At 39.8% G+C, this 20,399-nt stretch overlaps 1 pseudogene; it reads right to left on the reverse strand.

Annotated features, from left to right (window-relative positions):
* Nucleotides 1–2,137: 2,137 nt before the first annotated feature.
* LOC127235028 (zinc finger HIT domain-containing protein 3-like) lies at nucleotides 2,138–18,573 on the reverse strand (annotated as a pseudogene).
* Nucleotides 18,574–20,399: the final 1,826 nt, after the last annotated feature.

Consider the following 20,399-nt stretch of genomic DNA (forward strand, 5'->3'; position numbering starts at 1 on the left):
GAAAGAAATATAAAGAATAGGAAGTCAATAAGAGGAACAAAATTGGAGAGTTCTGTAAGGTGTAGAGTTTTTCCACCTGCTGCCTGGTCTTGTCCCGCTGCCACGCCAACCACAAATAACACATTGAGACTCTGTATTTGATATAATTCTGTTGGCCAGGTACTTGTTTCTTATTGGCTAGCTCTGTCTTAATTATTAACCCATTTCTATGTATTTCCACATGGTCTTACCAGCGAGAGGTGGCTGGCAGTTCTATTCTCTCCAGATTATCCTTCTTGACTCCTTACTTACTGCTTCCTATTTCTTCCTTGTCTCCTAGTCCCTCCTATCTTCCTTTCCTATTGGCCAACAGTGCTTTATTCATTAACCAGTATGAGAAACATATATATACATAATGGCATCTCCCATCAGAGTTCAATCTCTCTTCAAACAACACAAACATTGTGGATACAGGATGGGGTTGGATATGGTTCAAGGAAGAGTGATTGCCTAAGATCTACAAAGAATGTTCTAAATAAACCTTACAGAACTGAAAAGACAAAAACAAAAAAACTGAATATTTGCAAATGCAATGCAATGTGTACATTTTCCTCAAATTACACACACACACACACACACACACACACACACACACATATATATATATATATGTATATATACATATATATATCCTTAATTTTGTTTGGAATGTTCTAAAATTATTTATTTATAGAACCTGACCTCTGTTTACCTTCCTTTCCCCTCGTTTCTGTTCTTGTCCTCCATTTCCCTTAGTCTCCATATTTATTCCTCCTCTGTTTCCATTCAAAGAGGGCAGACCACAGATATCAACCAGACATGTTATATCAAGCTGAAGGCTGTACAATATAACCCAGTATGAGTTTAAGGGCCCCCAAAGGCAGTAACAGAGTCAGTGATAGACCCTGCTCCCACTGTTAGAAATCCCACAAGCATACCAAGCTACACAAATGTGGCATAGGTATAGAGAACCTAAGTCAGTCCATACAAGCTCCCTGATTGTCAGTTGAGTCTCTGTGAGCCTCTATGAGCCAAGGTTAGTTGATACTGTGAGTTGTCTTATGGAGTCCTTAACCCCTCTGACTGCTTCAATCCTCTGTCCCATCTTCTGTAGGATTCCTTGAGATCCTTCTAATGTTTGAATGTATCCCTGCTTCTGTTTCCATCACTTGCTGGGTGAAGCCTCTCTGAAAACCATTGTCATCAATCTATGAATATAGAAGAATATCATGAGGAATCATTTCATTTCATTGACTTTTTTTGCCAGTTCTGTTTGGTTTTTTCCTAAGTCCCTGGGATGTCTAGCATCTGGGTCCCAACTCTCTAGGTAGTGACAGGGGTAAGCTCCCCTCTCATGGTATAGGTGTCAACCTGCACCAGTCATTGCTTGGTCATTCCCACAATTTCTGAGCTTCTCTTCCCCAGTTCTTCTTGTAGTCATGGTAAAATACAGATTAAAAGTTATTTGGCTGGGTTGGTGTCCCAATTCTCCAGTGGAAGTCTTGCCTGGTTGTAGGACAAAGCTAGTTCCCCCCCAGGAATATTAGCTAGATTCAGCTTCACAGTTTCCTAGGAATTTCCATTGTTCTATGTTTGTAGTACATCCCGGAGATGATCTCCAATTATTGTCTCTCCCAGTATTGTTGGCCTTCATCCTTCTCATACTTGACTGCTCCTGTTCACATCTTCCTTACCCCTCCTCCAGCTGAGATGTTCATTCTGTTTACCCTCCCAAGGGAAATTCATATGTTTCCCCTGTTGTGTTTTCCTTTTTTACTAAGCCTCTCTGGGTCTGTGGATTGTAGCATGGTTATCCTTTAATTTACACTAAATATGCACTTCTAAGTGAGTACTTATCATTGTATTTCAGGTTCTGGGTTATCTCACTTAGGATGTTTTTTTTTCTTGCTCCATTAATTTGCCAACAAATTTTTTTTAATATTTAATAAATTTATTTAATGTCATCAAGAACATGTAGTAACACTATCAGTTTTTAATCCTAATGCATAAACTCGGTATTTATGATGTAACTCTGAACTGTACCAGAAATAAATTTAAGACCACTGTGTAAATATACATAGCCTTTTCCCTTTTTTAAAAAAGGTTATGTGAGTTTACCTGCATGTATGGCTGTGGACCACATGCTTACAGTACCTTCAGAGGCCAGATGAGGGTGTCAGATCCCCTGGAACTGTAATTACAAATGTTAGCAGTCATGTGGGTGCTGAAGATTGGTCCTCTGGAAGAGCTGAGCCATCACTCCAGGCTTCCTCTTCATACAGGCTCTGCACCTTGAATATCCTCCACTTGTCTGAAGCAAGCCAAGTGAAGGAGGATCTACATGTTCTACAGCAGCCTTGGAAAAATCCTCCTCCTAGGAGGAGCAGTGGGCAGCTTGAGCAATGAGCACATCCAGTTTTAAGAATCCCTGTTGTGGGATGGTTGCACGATTCTTAAACAGCAGTCTGCAAACTCCACAAACAAAGGCTCCTGTGTGCAGGCTTTCATCAGCTTTGCTTTGTTTTCACCCTGATCCAGGTTAACCATCAGCTCTCTCAGGTGTGGGTTGAGCAGTAAACTTCTTAAAGTTGCAGATTCACCTAAATTCTTTAAATTCTGCAGAGACACTCTGTCTTCTTCCTCATCGCTGTTGAGGAAGTCAGCTATAGAAGTCATCATCTTTATTTTCCTCAGACCCTGTATTTACTGGAGCTACTGTTCTCGTCTCAACAGGCCAGGTTTCTGGGTTGCACTTTGTGCGTCTGGAAACAAGTGACTGAGCAGTAGGGCAAGCTGCCGGCCGGGCAGTGGTATTTGGCGTGATCCAAACAGATCATGCAGACTGCCGTCCTACTGTCCCCTGACTTCCCAGAAGACCCGCCAGCAAATTTTGTAATGTTACTATTTTTAACAGCTGAGGAATATTCCACTATAGAAAGGTACCATAGTTTCTCTATTCATTCTTTGGCTAAAATACAACTAGGTTGTTTCCAGCTATTATAAATAAAGCTTCTCTTAATATAGCTAAATGAGTGTCCTTGTGGTATAATGGATCATCCTGTGGGTATATGCCCAGTAGTGGTATAAATGGGTGGTGAAGTAGATTGATTACCAATTTTCTGAGAAACTGCCATATTGATTTCCAAAGTGACTGTACAAATTTGCATTTCCACCAGCAATGCAGGAGTGATACTCTCCAGCATGAACTGTTTCTTGTGTTTTTAATCTTAATCTTGGCCATTCTGACAGATGTGGGATGGTGTGGTAGTTTAAATGTAATTGGCCCACATAATCTCATAGGGAGTGGCACTATTAGGAAGTGTATCTTTGTTAAAGTTGGTATGGCCTTGTTAGAGGAAGTGTTTTACTGTGGGAGCAGGCTTTGAGTTTTCCTATGTTCAGGATACCACCTAGTGATACCATTGACTTCCTTTTGCCAGCAAGATGTATGTATCACTGTCTGCTCAAGCACCATGTCTCCTGAAAGATGCCATTGTCCCTTCTTTGGTAAGAATGGTCTGAGCTTCTGTAGCTGTGAGGCCCAAGTAAATGTTGTCTTTATAAGAGTGTTCATGGCCATGGTGTCTCTTCACAGCAATAGAAACTCTAAGAAGTAGGATCCCAGAGTTGTTTTGATATACATTTCCATGAAGGCTAAGGATGTTAACCATTTCTTTAAGTGCCATTTGAGATGCCTTTGTTTAGACATGTACCCCAGTTTTATTGGCTTATTTGTTTTTTATTTTTTTGTTTTGTTTTGGTTTTTTTTTTTTTTTTGATGTCCAGTTTTTTGAGTTCTTTATATATTTTGGAAATTAACCCTTTGTCTGATGTGGGGTTGGGGAAAATCTTTTCCCATTCTGTAGGCTTCTATATTGTCCTATTGACAATGCCCTTTTCCTTACAGAAGCATTTTAGATTCATGAAGTCCTATTATTAATTTTTGATCATAGTATCTGTGCAATTGGTATTCTGTTCAGGAACTTGTCTCCTGTGCCAATGTGTTCATGGCTATTCTTCACTCTTTTCTTTTATTACTTTCAGTGTATCTGGTTTCCTGTTGATATGTTTGACTTACTTGAACCTTAGTTTTGTGCAAGGTGATAGATATGAATATACTTGAATTCTTCTACACTCGGTTAGACCAGCACCATTTATTGAAGATGCATTCTTTTATTTCGTATTGTACAATGTTGGTTTCTTTGTTGAAAATCAGGTGTCCATGGGTGTGTGTATTTAAGCTGTATTTTTTATTAGATTCCATTGATCCCGTTGTTGCTTTTAGTTCTGTTTGAAACAGAATAATGTAGAGTTTTATTTAAGAATAGTCAGGGATACTTTATATTTTTCTGTCTTAATTATAGTTTATGGCATACATGTATATCTTAGTTCCTGATGATGTGCCAGCTCTCTCTGCCTTTCCATTGAGCTTGCTTCTGAGATACTAATGTGCTTCCTTAAGGGTGGGGACATAATACAGAGCCTCTGGCACATCACTGGGTTTGTAAAAATAGACAGTCTTCCTATGCACTGCAGCTTCAGTCCTCTAAAAAGATGCCCCTTTGTGACTTATATTCCTTCAAAGTTTAATGGCAGCCATGTGCTGGACCTTAAGGCCAGCTCTGCATATCTCAGTCCTATATGTATACCAGAAATACCTACCCTTTGTCACCAATATCTCCTACCAGACTCCTTTAAAGAGACTTAAAAGTAAAGTTCATTGTACTTGATTCTGATACGACTGCAGGTTGTTTTTTTTTTTTTTTTTTTTTACTTCCCCTCCATGGTCATGGTCCTCCTTCAGATCCAGGTGAAAGGTGGACACTCGGAATGTCTCCAATTACTCCAATATACTGGTCTTGCCTTAAGATATGAAGACAAGAGCTGTGATTATGAATAAAAATACTAAAACAATGACAGCAGGGATTGAACTCTGCAGGAAACTGAGGAGTTTACTAAGTGATTCTGTGTCTTTCTTCATAATGCAACCTTTAAAAGAGGGATGTGAAGCCTGAATAAAAATATTGGATATGGGAAGGTAGTTTATGAATGTTGGTAATGGCAGTTCAGAAAGCAGGAAGGGCACCCTTGCTCAGTGATTACACAAAAAGAACACCTTCATGATTTGTGAAGAACATGACCTAGTTAAGGATAATAAATAGTGCATTATTTATTAGCAAGAAATATTCTCAAAATGAACCTTATTAATTACTCCTTTCAAGTCTGGCATTACCATTAGACTTAATAGAACCTTTATAAGTTCATGGGAGAGTGATTTTCAAACTGAAAAATGATAAAACAAATGTAAACAATTAAGATCACTTGAGCCAGATAAACCTTTGGCAGCTACTTTGTGAAGGCCACACTATTTCAGGATGAAGATTGCTAACATTTCACCAAATACCATCTATGTACATGATGTGTGCACAATAATTATTTCTTCACAGAGTCAATAGATATGGCTGATATCAACAATCAGCAGATCATTGTAGGTGGATAATGTACATCTAAAGAGAAGGCCAGATATCTCCATACTTTGAATAGTAAAATATAGCCCTTTCCATCCTAAAGAATACCTCATGTCTGGAGCTGGTGACAAGAATATCCTCACAGAGCTAAGGGCAGGCAGGCTGAAACTATGTGCCTAATGTTTTCAGCTACAAAGTCAGATTGTCATATGGAATTCTGATACCAATTAGCTTTACATTTCACATAAACAAGGAATATTTCAATGAGGAAGTACTTACAAGCCATATAGTTTTTAGGTAAGTGTGCCCCCAATGTTGGGTATTTTTAAATGTTAAGTATATCTCAAATATTCAAGGAGACATATTTAAAGTCAAAGCTTATTCATTACTTATTTTGAATTTCAAATTTAACTGGGACTCTTGTATATTTATTTGCCAAATCGAGAGTCCTACTCTAAAAGTCACATTTCTCTCTCCCGGCTGTTATCTGTTAAGCTTCCTTCTATGACCCAACTGGTTTGGAATATTTTCAGATACATTGGGTATTTAATTCTCTGGCTCATTACTAAGCAAAATTTAGCCTTTGCTGTATTTCTCCCACTCTTCATTCTTTCTCACACAGATTTTAAATATCTGTGATCCTTAACCTAAATCCCAGTTCCATAGTTTAATAATCAAAACTCACAGTTACTCAATACTCATTTCATTTGCAAACCACACTCATCTTTCCTACAATCCTGCTCTTCCTCCCTCAGAATTCCCTTTTTCTAAAATACAGCATGTGATTTTCAATCCTCTGACTTGCTCAACCACAGTGACCCCATTCTGCCCTTGACCTTTCTAGCAGCAGCCACAACTAAGCAATTAATTCCTTCATTTTTTTTTATCTTTTCCAAAATATTAGCCAGCCAACGCTTTACTTTGTCAAACAATAGAGTCATGGGAATCTTCCATCATCCCATAATTTTCCTAATATCTCCACCTTTATTTCTATATACAGGAATTCATGACCAGGATAATGTCACTAAATTACATGATTTTCTGACAAAAGCAAGATGGATAGCCCAGCAGAAAAATAAAAATTTTTCATGAAAATTGTCAAGGAAAATATAGGTAATGGAAATAAGATTTTGATAAATATCTAAGATTAAATAATATATTATCAGTATGAGAAGGGATAGAGGAAATCACAGAAATGTTCAGGTAGGGCCTATACTATAAATATATTCCAATTTAATTGTGCATTAGTTCCAATTTTGCATAATTATTTTTAGATGCACACAAAACCTTTCCATGAATATAAAAAAACAGATGGGGCATCTTGAAAGGTGTTTACATGATTTGCTTTAGGTAAAGAATGAGTTCTTATATAAATCAATAGGAAAGATAAATAAAGCACCTATTTTATGTCATATCATTGAGTCCTCTTCGTTTACAAACTAATAAGTAGTTAGACCCTGTCAGATGCCTTCAGTCTGATTTCTTGACCTAACTTAGTACCATCCTCTGTAAAAAGTATTTCTATCCCAACCACACCTACTATGTTAAGCAGGCTTTCCATCACTTTGATAAAACACCTGATGTAAACAACTGAGACAAGAAAATATTCATTTTAGCTCTTGGTTTCAGAGACCAGTCTGGGAGAGTCAGAACATCATGGTAAAAGTCTAAAACAGAGGAAATAATTACTTATAGAAGAAAGAAGTAAAAAGAGAAGTTTTGGCATTAAAAATGTGTGCCTAGTAATCAACATATTAATCAACTCAAAAGATCTAATCCCTTGGGATCTAATCACTCCCCCAAAGCCTCATATCTGAACATTGGATATCAAGCCTCAACACAGGAGCTTTTAGGAATGCCAGTCATAACACCTATCCTTCCCAGTCATCTGGACTTTCCTCCTGGAAACATCTTAGACTTGACATCCACACACACACAGGGGAATTATCCAACACTTTCAGCTATTCCTCTGAAGCCTTTGCCAGGTTTCACTTGGTTCACCAAATGTTTCCTGCATGGTTTTGTCTTGCTTTAATATCTGTCTCTACCAACAGTACAGACCAATAGCTACAGTACTCATTCATTAAATTCCAGCATGTATGCAAAGAACATTTCTTTGGCCACTGGGATATCTCTGAGAGTATTGGGTGGTAACCTTATCCTTAGTCTCCCAATCCAATTTAATTCTAATCTTCTGAAATCACATGCATCCCCCCATTCTTTTTAATTTCACCCTCATTTACTTTTTGTAGTAGGAAAGAATGACAAAGGATTCTTCTTACCCTTAAGAAACTGCTCTTACCCTATCTCTGGACTTTTCCTGTTGCCTACTTGCCTGAGCACCTGACCTTTTATTTTGTCAGCTCTATACTGAAGGCAACTGTTGCTGTTCCTGTGAATTTTAGATAGGAATTAGTGATGTTCACTGCTATTGGTGACAGCTTGCCCCCTGCTGGGCAGCATGGTAAACATATCACATACAAGTAACATGAAAGCAAGGTTTCCTGTGAGCCATTTGCTCATTATGGCAAGGAGAGATAAGAGGAAGAATAGTGGTTGCAATAGACTCAATGTTTCTGTTTCTGAATTCTTAGATTGAAAGTTCAATATCAACCTAAGGTGTTTGGTAGTTAGTTCAGTAGGAGACAATTACAAGAATGAGGTGAAAGTTCTCAATAAAGGGATTACTGTCTTAATGATTCATAAAAGGGTACAAGGCTATATGGACAACCTACAACTCAAAAGGGAACCCTAAAAGAACCATGTTTGCTAGGATCCTCAAGCAAAAACTCCTTGCTTTTATTAAACCACCCCATCTATGGGTCTTAATAATTGTACTGCAAACTAATAACATGGCAAAGGCAGAAGCTTTCTTCCTTGATTTTCCTTAGGGAAGAACAAGCCTCAGCCTCGGAATCAAGATCTAGAATAAAGAGCAACAGTAGGTTGCTTGATAAATACCCTTGGTAAACACAATCAGAGATCATGGGAATCCATATGAAGACAATAGTGGAAGTCATTACACATTTTCCATGGCCTCCAGTGACATCTGCAAGTTCACTTGAAATAGCTCACTTGAAATCCTTTCATGTGTTTTCCCCTCTGAGCATTTACTTCCTATCTTGAACATTTTTATGCCTAAATCTCTCTCTTTTTTTTATCACTTCCTAGGACTTTTAGGCTTATATTCTGCTAATCCCAGCTTTAGCACCTTCTTTAATCTGCATTCAGTGGACCCATGATCTAATTTCTGCTCAGAAGGACAGTAAAATTAACTCTGGAAACTGCCAATGAGCCCCTATTTTATGTGAGATTATCTGCTTACCTTTTGACCAAAAGAGCACACAAACCAAAAATGGCCCCATGGAGAAGGGGTCTGCCCTTGTCTTTTGGAGCATCCCCTGACTTTAGCTCCCCTGGACATTTCAGAGTGGAAAACCTACTGCCCATTGGGCTAGCTTTTCTTTCACTTTCCCAATAGGGATGGTATCTATGAGCTGTGTTTTTCACACATGCCCAGCATGCTGCCAGCAGGGATCAAAGAGAGAGTCAAAAGAGGCAGAAAGAGCAAAAATCCAATTCTGATGCCTTTGCAGCTGCCAGTCATTTAACATTTCATCTCCATGAGTTTCCCAGAGTGCACGCTGCCGCTGGCTGCATTGAAAGCTTGACCCTTCCCTGCCTGTTGTCTTACTTTCCTCTGGAGCATGTAGAGATGTACACTATCAGTCAAAGAGACACATGTGGGTGACCGAGAACATGGCAATCAACTCTGTACCCTAGCCAAATTGTTTTAAATTATTTCAGATTCAAAATTACCTTTTCTCTGTCCCTTTGCTGTCTTCACCTTGTCTTGCCCCTTCAGCAACTCCGGTTTCCATTCTAACCTGATGAGGTCTAAGTACAACAAAAATCTATTCTAACAAAAGTCCTATCTATTTTTTTCCCTAAAATATCAAAGAATTCAGCATGCTCTCAGAAGCACAGCATATCAAGTGTCTGGGTTCCATGGTCCTCATTTGAACTGTGTGAGGTTCCAGCAACACAGGCTTCCAGTTCAGTCAGTTTGATGTGATGACTTTGAGTTTGGCGTTTAAGGAGCTATGAAATAAACATCAATACAATGCTGGCTCTTGTTTCATTTGAACTACTTATCCCTCTAGGGCAGATTCTGGCAAATCTAGAAATTCAAGTTTCACTGATAACTGAACTTTAAAAGACTCGAGGTTACGGATTAAGGAAGTCTGAGTTGCAAAAAGAAGAAGAAGAAGGAAAAAAAAAAAAAAACTGCTTCCAACTCAAAGTAAACAGCTTGGTTGCTCACCAGCTTGGCCTGAGCCATTTTCTGGTTGCAAGTTGGCCCCACTGGAAGTCCCTCTATACTCTGTCTCTGTTCTTCCAGATTTACAAGTTGCCATGGTTACAGTGGCTTCTGGAAATGAACTTCATAATTGCTTCATATTGCATATAAACAGCTGGATTCCCTCTTTCAATTTCACTCTGAAACAATGAAGGGCATAGAAAATAGCCTTGCACTTGAATCATTGACATGTTAAAGACCATTATCCCAGGAGCAGAGCATCACAGCAGAGGAAGCCTTGAAGAAATGATGTCCCATCCAGAGACTCTTTACACACAGAAGAATGTAAAATATGTATGAGTAGTTTCACATACACAGTACTAGAATACAAGAAAAGCTCAGCCTGTCCTGCTTTTAAAGACCCATCAATCAACAACCTGTGCTACTGGGTACGAAACAGACACACACAGGTAAGGTGTTACCATCAGAAGATCCAATGGACAGGCAGGTGCAGGGTGTGGCAAAAAGAGCAGCTTGGTATTGTGAACACTGTTGCAGCTGGAATGCAAATCCTGAGCTATAATCCTTCTTCTGTCAGGAGTCAAAAGTGTGGCTCGAAATGTCAACTATCCAGGACTCATTCCACTGTCTATAGACTGAGGAGTTATTTCTGAAAAGTCTTTCATTCATGTTCTCATAGAGTTTTCTGTCTTGACTAGTGACAGTTGCTTAGAAGCCACAACTAAAAGCAAGGTATACATTGAAATCCTAGTGAACATAGGCATCAACTTCATAGATTCCCACAAACCATTCCACTTCAGAAAAATATAACAAAACCGATTGTTAGAGCAAATTTACTGCAAAGAATGTAAGAGGTGAGTGGTAGCAAAGACCCCCCAAATGTTTTCCTAGATGATTAATCTTGTATACAACCTGGAGGCTCAAACAAACAGTTAAGGAGAAAGGGTTGCTCCAAAGTGGAAGAAAAAGCATGTTTGGTGGATTCACAGCCAACAGTGAATGCTCAGGTGATAAAAAAGAAGAAAAGCAGGGAGAAGCATGGACATGGCACATTCCACCTCACATCAAGAGTGTTTCTTCGTGTCTTCCATTCACACATGCAAGGTTTCTGTCCCTATGAAAAAAGCCTCAAAGTATTCCCCCAAAAGTTACATGCTGAATGACATTGGTGCTTAAGTAATCTAAAAATCAGACAGATCATTTCAACACACGGGTCTTAATAGAGGACTATTTGTCTGTGCTGCCTGGAGCTTGCTCTGGCAGTATAATGACTCTGTGTAAAACTGTGGAGGTCAACCTCCATGTTCTTCAGGACTGAGCTGCCTGCCCTTTCTATCTCTCTGCACAGACAGTCTTGATCTTGCACAAGGTGATCCTGTTGTGAAATATTGCATGTGGTAAGAAGGCTACATTCCGCGCTTTGGAACCTGAGTTTGTTTTCAGGCAGGAACTGTTTCCCTGAAGTCTTGAAGAGATGATTTAATACAACTTGCAGTGCACTCATTTTAAGAGGGAACAATACTTTTAAAAATAACTAAATGGAGCTGGAGTTGTGGCTGAGTTTTTTAGAGTGCTTGTTATCATGCATGAAGCCTTATGTTCAGGCTTCAGCTCCACATTAAAAACAAACAAACAAACAAACAAAAACAGATGTGATGGCACACAGGCCTATAATCTTCCAAATATGGAGTAGACTTTAAGGGGAACAACTGGGCTTCTTAAAGGATCCAGTGCCCCAAAGATCTTTGCTGACTTCTGATATGCCTCAGAATTTGGATTTAAACTTGGATATGAGTTACTAATTTGTCAATATTTTAGACTGAGAATCTATTGAATGTTGGGAGTTTTTCTGTCATGTGTGTACATGTGTATGTATGTGTATATATGTGTAGGCATGTGTATGTATATATGTATGTATGTGCATGTATGTATATGTAGGTGTATGTGTGTGTATGTGTGTATGCATGTGCATATGTGGTGGTGGTGGTGGTGTGTGTGTGTGTGTGTGTGTGTGTTTGTGTGTGTGTGTGTGTGTTTGCTTGCTTGTGAGAACTAGAGATCAATATCCTTGTTTTCTGAGAGGTTTTCTCAGGGGAACTCGGAGCTCAACAATTTGTTGAGACTGGATGCTCAGTGACCTCCCCGGATTTTTCTGTGTCAGCCTGAGCTGTGATTACAGGTATGGACTGGGGGAGTTGGTTTGGGATTTATACAAGCAATAAACTGTTTACTTAAAATGTCTTTGAGTCAGCAACAAACAGTCAATTAAACTAAAACCAGATACAACCCAAAGTTGAGTGATTTGCTAACAGTAGAAATATTAGATTCTGCCTTGATGAACTGTGACATCAAGCATACAAATTCTCTGAGTTTTGATTTCTGTTTACATGAAGAAAATTTCTGTGGATACTGAAGGAAGTTATCTTTTGTAGATATTAAAATGAGTTTTTATAATCTCTATTTTCAAAGCCTAGCTGAGGAGCAGAAGGACCTTTGTCTTTAGAACTCTGGCTGTGGAGATGACTCTATCAATAAAGTGACTCACAAACATAAGAGCCTGAGACTCAACTCAACATCCATAAAAAATTTTGGGCATGATGGTGAGTGCCTTTAATCTTAGTACTAGTGAAATGGGTTAAGAAGAGATTCCTTCTTATTTCCTGGCCATCCAGATTACACAAATTCACACACATAAACACACTTTCTGAAACAGTTTCTCCCAGTTCAGTGAAGGAAAACAAGAGCTGCCTCTGTCTCAGAAAATCAGAAGATTTCTGGAGGGTGTGAGCATTGATAGAGAGGAGAGTTATGGGACAGAACTCTTCATGACAGACTTCTCTATTTCCTTGTCTTACATAATCTTTATCCACTCCTCCTGGGCTGTCATTTCTGCCTCTTACCCTCAAGAGCAAATGCAGCCGGCACAGTGACATTTTAATAATAATACTTTGTACTTATACAGCACCTGTCAGCCAATGATCTCAAAGTACTTTTCCCTGAGATTAAGTCATTAATCCTCACAAGGGTAAGTGACTTTCCCAAGGTCACAGAAAAGTGAATGTCAGGGGCAGGCAAGCACTCTGAGTTCCTCACTCTTATCCAAAGTCCTGAGACTGTCTTCTGCTTTCCCTCCAAAATGCCTTCCTTGACATTGCCCAAACTTCCACATCTGTGGGGAGTTTGATCGCATCTTTGGTTCTTCTGTTCAGTGTCTTCACCTTCCAAGTCAAATGATCAGACATCTCTGTTTTGAACAGCCCTGTCTATAGCTAGAAACAAATGTTCACAGGGGGAGGCTGGTATGTCACTATATCCAATAACCACCTTGTAGCTCCAGTGTGGATACTATGTTCACAAGGTCCACTTTTCCAAGAAGAAAAAAGCAAGTTTGTTCTGCATCTGTAACTAGATCTGTTCAGAAAAAGCACAAGGACAGACTGACATATTCTGTGAATATGGACAGCTCCATATTCACAGTGGCTACGTGCTCCCTTTTCGGCAAATGGCAGCATCAGGACCTCAGGACAGCATGGGAAGGTTTGGCATGACTACTGAGGTTTGTACATTCAGGTAGCACATGCAAGGAGTGATTTCTGGAGAAGCAAAATGCAAATAATTAACCGTCTACACACACAATAGAGCTCAATTCTGGTCACCCTCTGTGATATCAGAGGAGTACTCAGAATCACACTCAGAAGAAAACTTCCACTAAAATATAACTAGAAGAATTGCAGTTACGGTTGAAAATACAAGTACAAATAAATTTAAAACAGAGTCTGTAGGAATGAAGTTAAGAGAATGAAGACCATCTGCTCTAACCCATAGTGTGAGACTGATCCAGTCTCCCACTCTCTGCAACGCTAGAGAAAGAGATGAAAGCCTTGTTCACAATACCAAACACCCCCCCCCACCAACTCCTAAGGTCTGAGTCTTGGCTATAACAAAATGGTGTCTACAAAATCTCTTGGAGCTAGTCATGAGGGAAAGTAATTATTGCTTGGAGAGTCAGGGGAATTTGAAGTTTTCCTCTAATTTCTAAGGGCTTCTTCATACTTTCAGACAAGAAAGGTTAGGGAAAGGAAGATAGAGAAGTGGGTACCACTCTCAGTCCTGTTAGATGTACAGGCCCTGTGTCCATGAAAACTAAGCAACACTGTGAAGTAATTACATGGGGAAACACTTTTTTCATATTCTTTTTTATTCTTTTTCTTACTTTACATATCAATCCCAGTTCCCTCTCCCTCACATCCTCCCATGCTCCAGACACCCCCCTCCCATCCCATTCCCCACCCACTCCACAGGGTGGGTGAGGCCTTTGAGGGGGGCATGATCAAAAGTTGTCAAGTCATTTGGCATAGGGACTAGGCCCTCCCTCCTTTCTCTAGGTTAAGGAAATCCCTCCATGGGAAAAGTCCTTACATGCGCCAGGAATACATCCTGGTTCCACTGTCAGAGGTCTCTTAGACTGCCCAGGACTTCTAACTGAGATGCATAGTCAGTAGTGGAGAGGGAGAACATGAGGGACTGGGAAATAATTTTAAGTGAATTAGACTATTTCAAAAGGGGTTGGAGAGATTGCTTATTGAGTTAAAAGCATCCGTTGCTCATTAAAAAGACCTGGGTTAGATTCCCAGAACCCACATGACAGCTCAGAATCTTCTGTTACTCCAGTTTTAGGGTTCCCTATGCCCCCTCCTCTGGCCTGTAATAGTTCCAGCCATGTAGGAGTTATACAGACATATATACAGGCAAAGCACATACACTCATTAAAAACAAAATATTTTTTTAAAGAACATATTAAGGACTATAAAATTTATTATCATCAGAGAGCCCCTTGTAGTCAGTACATATTAACATTAGCTACATCAAAGGGAAGCATGACAATCCAAGTTAAATTTTAAGCTCTTACTGCTATGGAGAGCTACATTGCACCATTTCATATGTTTTTCCCTAAATATACATAACAGAAGAATGAAGGGATTACCATCCTCACCTAAAGCTGATACGAGAGTGCTCAGAAATAAATTATTAGATAACATAATATACCAAATGAACATTTAAACTTGTCTGTCCAATACCTTCTGATTTTTATTAAGTATACAAACAAATGCTGAAATGTTGTATTAAAATAAGAGCTGTCAGATACAAAGTGCACAGTATGGTTTATGAAGCACACCAGATATGCTTTACAAAGGACCTGGGGAAGAATAGATAGATTTAAACTGGAAGTTGTGACTGGGCATGAATTGGACTTGAAAGACTAGCATTTGGGCATGGAGGTTTTAACATTAGATAGCTCCAGGGGTTATTGATCCAGCAATATTGTAGAATATCACTATGGAGAATATGAATACTGAGAGAAGACCATTGTCCCTGATATGGTCTTGGACAAACCTGGAAGCTAATATGGCAAGAAGAGAGTCACAGGAGAAGATTTTTAAAATTATATTGAAGAATTTATGACTATAAGGAACCACAATCTCCAGAAAAGAGGAATCTTGAGAATTTGGGCTCACAGGAGTTGCAAGACATTTTATTTGATCCTTTTGGAAGAAGAAACAAAACAGCTAGGCAAACACAACATTATTTTTTGAGGACATCTGAGAACAGTAACCACCATCCTTTCCTCCAACAAGCCACTGGAGACCTGGTCCACATCTGTGACAGGGGATATCTGACCTCTAACCATAGCTTCACAGCTCTTAAACATTCCTTTCTATTTGTTAAGAGCTGACCCACTGGGGAGTTTTAAGACCACATTAGGTAGTGTTTGGTAATCTAGCTTCCAGAAAGCTCTTGGGAAGAAGAGGCTGTGAGACACTATTTGCTTTTCAGGGAACTTGCTTCTGTGTGTTGGGGGGGAGGGTCCAGCAGAATAAGGAGGAAGGGGGAGAGAACAGTGCCAAATGAGGAGTACTCTCCAGCTGGGTCACTGTGTCACAGGGGTACCCACTTATCAACTGTCCTCAAGATATGAGGGTTACAGCCTCATTCTGTTTTCATAAACTCCTAATCTACTTACTCCTGTTCATTCCCTCTTATGAGAGTGAGGACATTCCATACTAAAAGGGACCATGATATCCCATATCCAGGCCCTTTGCTCTCTCTTCTCGAGGCTTCAGCTGTGTAAATGGAGCAAGAACTCAAGGCCCAGGTACAGGAGTTGTCTCTGTATTGCATATGTTTGCATGCATGCATGCATGTATGTGTGTCCCTCTGTGTGTGTGTGTGTGTGTGTGTGTGTGTGTGTGTTTGTGCATGATTGTGTGTTTCAGGAATTAGAACTCCTTCATTCTTTTATCACATATTTGACAAAAATAAATAAATAAATAAAAGCAAACTAAAAAAAAAAAAAAAAAAAACCATTACTAATCTACTACCATCGCTACCAAGAAAACAAACTTACAGTCTGGAGACTCTAGTGACATACAGGGCTAGCATGAAAGATTAAACATGATACATTTTGGAGGTGATGGCAGAGTTCAGGCTATAGGCCCTGGTGATTCCACTGGGGAGGAGGAGATCATGTTATGACCCTCAACAGTTGGTATGTAAGCCATGAAGATCTGGTACTGTATGTTCTTACTACAAGAAGAGGAAATGCCCTCCTAGAGAAACTGCACTCCATTTCCTCATACATGATCGACCAACAGGTGGGGTTCTGCATATGTCTGAAGAACTGCTTCCACATTTTAATAAGACAGGTCTGGAAACCATTCCTTCTAGCACAACATATTCCACTTTAGACAAAGAGCAAAGGCTGAGGAGTTTCATGAACCCTTTAGGCCAATTGGAGAATAAAAATGCAACTAAGGAAACCAACAACCCTGCCTGGGATCATGTGACACCTACCTTCACTGCATTCCCCTGCCACAAAAGCTGCAGCTCTCATTGAGGCCAAGAAGCTGTCACCAGCATGTACAATTGCCTCATTACCAGAGAGAAGAGCTGTGCACTGGGAACCTTCTCAGCATCCCTGGGGCACAGAGACCCAGGATAACAGCGTGCCAATGCACCCCCTGCTGGCTTTTATTGTATGCTAATGTAATGGGACCATCAGTCTGAAGGCTGTCTGTGCATAGAAACTGGATTTCTTTTTGTCTAGTTGGAACAGTCATTTTAAATTCCAGCAATGAGAAAAGGAGTGTGAGTTTTAGCAGGAAGAAAGGAAAACGTAGAACAGACAGGAAGAGGGGTGAAGCAATAAGATAAAAATTCCATGTGGGAAAATGAGGAATTGAAAGGGCTTTCTCCCTTAAGAGGATGTGACTGAAAAAGCAGGGTAATGGGATAACCTGCTTTTTTTTTTTTTTTTTTAATGACAGAACACGAGAAGTACAGAAGGGACTCATGTCTCATACAGCATCAAAGCCCAAAGTCAACCATGGTCCAGGGAGTAGGGAAGCAGAGAGGGGCACCCTCAGAGTGAGTTTCCTTAAGGAAGGAAGACTCTGCCATCTCTGTACCCTTCTTAGGAATGACATTCTCCTTATAGAATGCAGAAGTGTCCTGGCTGCCTTGGGAGCTCTTTTCACAGAGGCCTGTTTCCTGAGTGACTAGGTAATGTGTCAGTCAATATAGGAAAAACAGAGAAAATGCTAAAGGAACTGGAGATAAGGAAGTAAAGAAATGGAAGGGGGAATGGAGAAAGTGAAGGGAGAGGTGTTTTAATGTTTTAATGATATTGACCCATATGTTTTAACACCTGGTAATCTTACTTTGATTCTTACCTCAAGCCCTTTAGGTGTCTCTCATTCTGTTGAAGAAGTCAGGGCACACCCTGCTGCTGCGACTATGTCTCTGAGACAGAAAGCTGCCAAGAAAATCTGATGTGGTATGTGGGCTTGCCGGCCCTCATGCTCTATTACAAAGTACATAGGAGTCCCTACTTAAAGCCAGTTTCTCTATCCCTTAGTATGTAAGCCAGGCAAGTTGAGATCACAAGGAATCAGGCTGATGCAGGCCTCTAAAATCCTGTAAGAGTCAGAAAATGTCTTTGTTCTGGGTATTTAATGGGAAGGCTTTCTCTTCCTTTCAAGATCCCATTATACTATTTATCACATGAGGCTCTGTTTCTTCCAGTGTCCTACTGCTTACAGACCCAATCACAGCCACATGGGTTGAAGACTCTCTTCTAATCAAGCTCTTTGGAAGGAGTAATTTTGGCTCAAGCGGCTCTACTGGACCTGCTGCTTATCTTTTAAGTTATAAGAAGGCCTGGAAATAGTACCTACACAAAATGTTACATAAGCTCAACCAGTATATTGGCTTTTCAGCCTTGCTTCCTTTCTTCTAGCTCCTAGTTTCTAAAGCCCATAGCTGGCCTCACCTGTTCTCCCTCATCAGGGCTGCTCTCAGTAGAAAACAAGGACTGGAAATCAGGATCCTGGCCACTGTTGTCTGCCTTCCACATGCTTGGTAACAAGATCTGTATGAGCATAGAACTGGTTTCAATGCCTATTTGTAACAATACAGAGTTTAAAGCATAATGCAGTAGCTAAGGTTTTACTCTGTCATCAGAAGAAACATTACACTGTTGAATCCTTTGCACAATTGAAAAGTACCCTGTGTCAAAGAGCCTTTCATGCGAATACCTGCCTTGGGAATACCTGCTTTCAGGTATATGGGTACCATAGATGGTATCAAGGCACTTGCTACTAGAGGAACAAAGTCATCAAATGAGCTCCACCAGCACAGCAGGTAGGAGAAACAGTTAGAATTCCTTCCTTTCTGATGAAAAGCCTGGTACATTCCTTGTGAGTTCATTGCATTGAGCTATTTTGCTGTACTAAAGTTTCCAGATTTGTCTCAAGTGTTCACCTGGGCCATCCTCCATGGTGCTTGGGTCATAGGGGAGTCAGGGTTGAAAGGAGTTAACAAGGTAGATGGAAAATAGCTCTGGGACCTCAGTAGGCACAATGATAGAGGGCAAATGTCACCTTGTCATCCCTTGTCTGTGCCTTGGTTTTTTTCTGTGAAACAAGAGTTTGAACTTGTTAAAACGTCTAAGGATATTCAACCTCCACAATCTATGTTTAATCTTTTAGTTTCACATCAAGAACTTCAATTCTGGATCATTCTAGGACCTGTCTACATCAGCAACCTGGTTCCTTTGGGTATCTCAAGCTATTCTGGCTTACCCAGGATTTTAATCCTACTGTCCAACAAGGTCAAAGAGGGTCAGCTTCTAAACTCAGAAGATTAATGTTGCAATGGATGGAAGAGAAAGCAAAGGGGAGACTGTTGCCCAAGCATGAGAATTCTATCTTGTAGAATTTCCCTCTCCGTAGCTAAATAAGGGTTTATGGATTGCAATGAATAGTCTGCAGCATTAAAATAAGTCTTTTTACAGTATTTTCCCATTTAAGCCTTGCACAGGCAGCATGCTGGATTGGGCCCCGAAAGTCAGACTCACTAGTTTTTCAATTTAGTTTGTTAATAGCCTGCCTTTCATAAAGCATGAGGCACAATCACCCCAATCCCTAAATCAATAGGATGATGCGGCAATGCCTCAAAAGAAATGATATTTTTTGAAATAAATATATACCATTCCACCAGGCCCGTTTGACATCAAATTTATATACTCAATAAGAAAGCACAATTAATGGTCCCGAACTGTATTTTCCTTCACCTATTTCACATTTCAAGAGGCACGGGATTTCTTAAGGGAAAAAGAAAATCATAAAAAGAAAGAAAAAGAGCAAACAAGCATTCTGTTCATAAACAGAGTGAAGGGATTGAAGGCAATTGTGGCGCGGTGGGTGTCTCCTCAGAATTAGGTCTTCTTGTTTCCAGTCCCATTTCTCCTTTTTCTCTGGTCTTTGCTGCCACTTCCATAGGAAGGACTTGCATAGCTTTAGTGATCATCTGTGTCCCCTTCCACTCTGTCTACCCTATTATTCAACACACCCTGTGATGTACTATGTGTTTGCTGTCTCACTTCTCCCTGACACATGTCATCTCCCCAGGGGCAGGATTTGTGGCATTGTGTTCAACACGATCTCCTTGTAAGTATACAAAAGAATTTTGCTTTCTTGTTGTTATTGTGTTTTATTGTTGGTTTCTTGATTCAGGGTCTCCCCTATGTAGCTCCAGCTAAGAAAACAGGTGTATATTGTCTTACATGAGCAAAATAATTGCTTGAGTAAATGCATAGGCAAGTGAATAAGTAGATCTGGCACTTACTCGCCAAGTGGTGTTGATAATGGAGATTTGTGGTTCTACTTATTAAATTAAAAAAAAAAAGCTGTAGGGACTGCTCAGGGATTATGACCACTTGTTATGGCAGAGGACTCTGATTCAATTCTTGTCATCTGAATAGTGGATCACAACTGTGTTCATGACTCCCGATACAGGGGAGTTGATGAACATTTCTGATTTAAGTGGGCAACAGGCACACAAATGATCCACAAGACTCACATGTAAGCAAAATATTCACAACATAAAACAAAATAACAGAAAAATTAAAAGAATAGGAAGAATATGTGACTTCCATTTATGCAGTACGTCTATTGATCAACAAATGAAACACCCCCACATACTCTTCAAATATGTGAGTGACACACAGAGAATAGAAGAGCCTTAAAAATACA

Source organism: Phodopus roborovskii, unplaced genomic scaffold (genome assembly GCF_943737965.1).
Source record: "Phodopus roborovskii unplaced genomic scaffold, PHOROB, whole genome shotgun sequence".
In the NCBI taxonomy this organism is placed as follows: domain Eukaryota; kingdom Metazoa; phylum Chordata; class Mammalia; order Rodentia; family Cricetidae; genus Phodopus; species Phodopus roborovskii.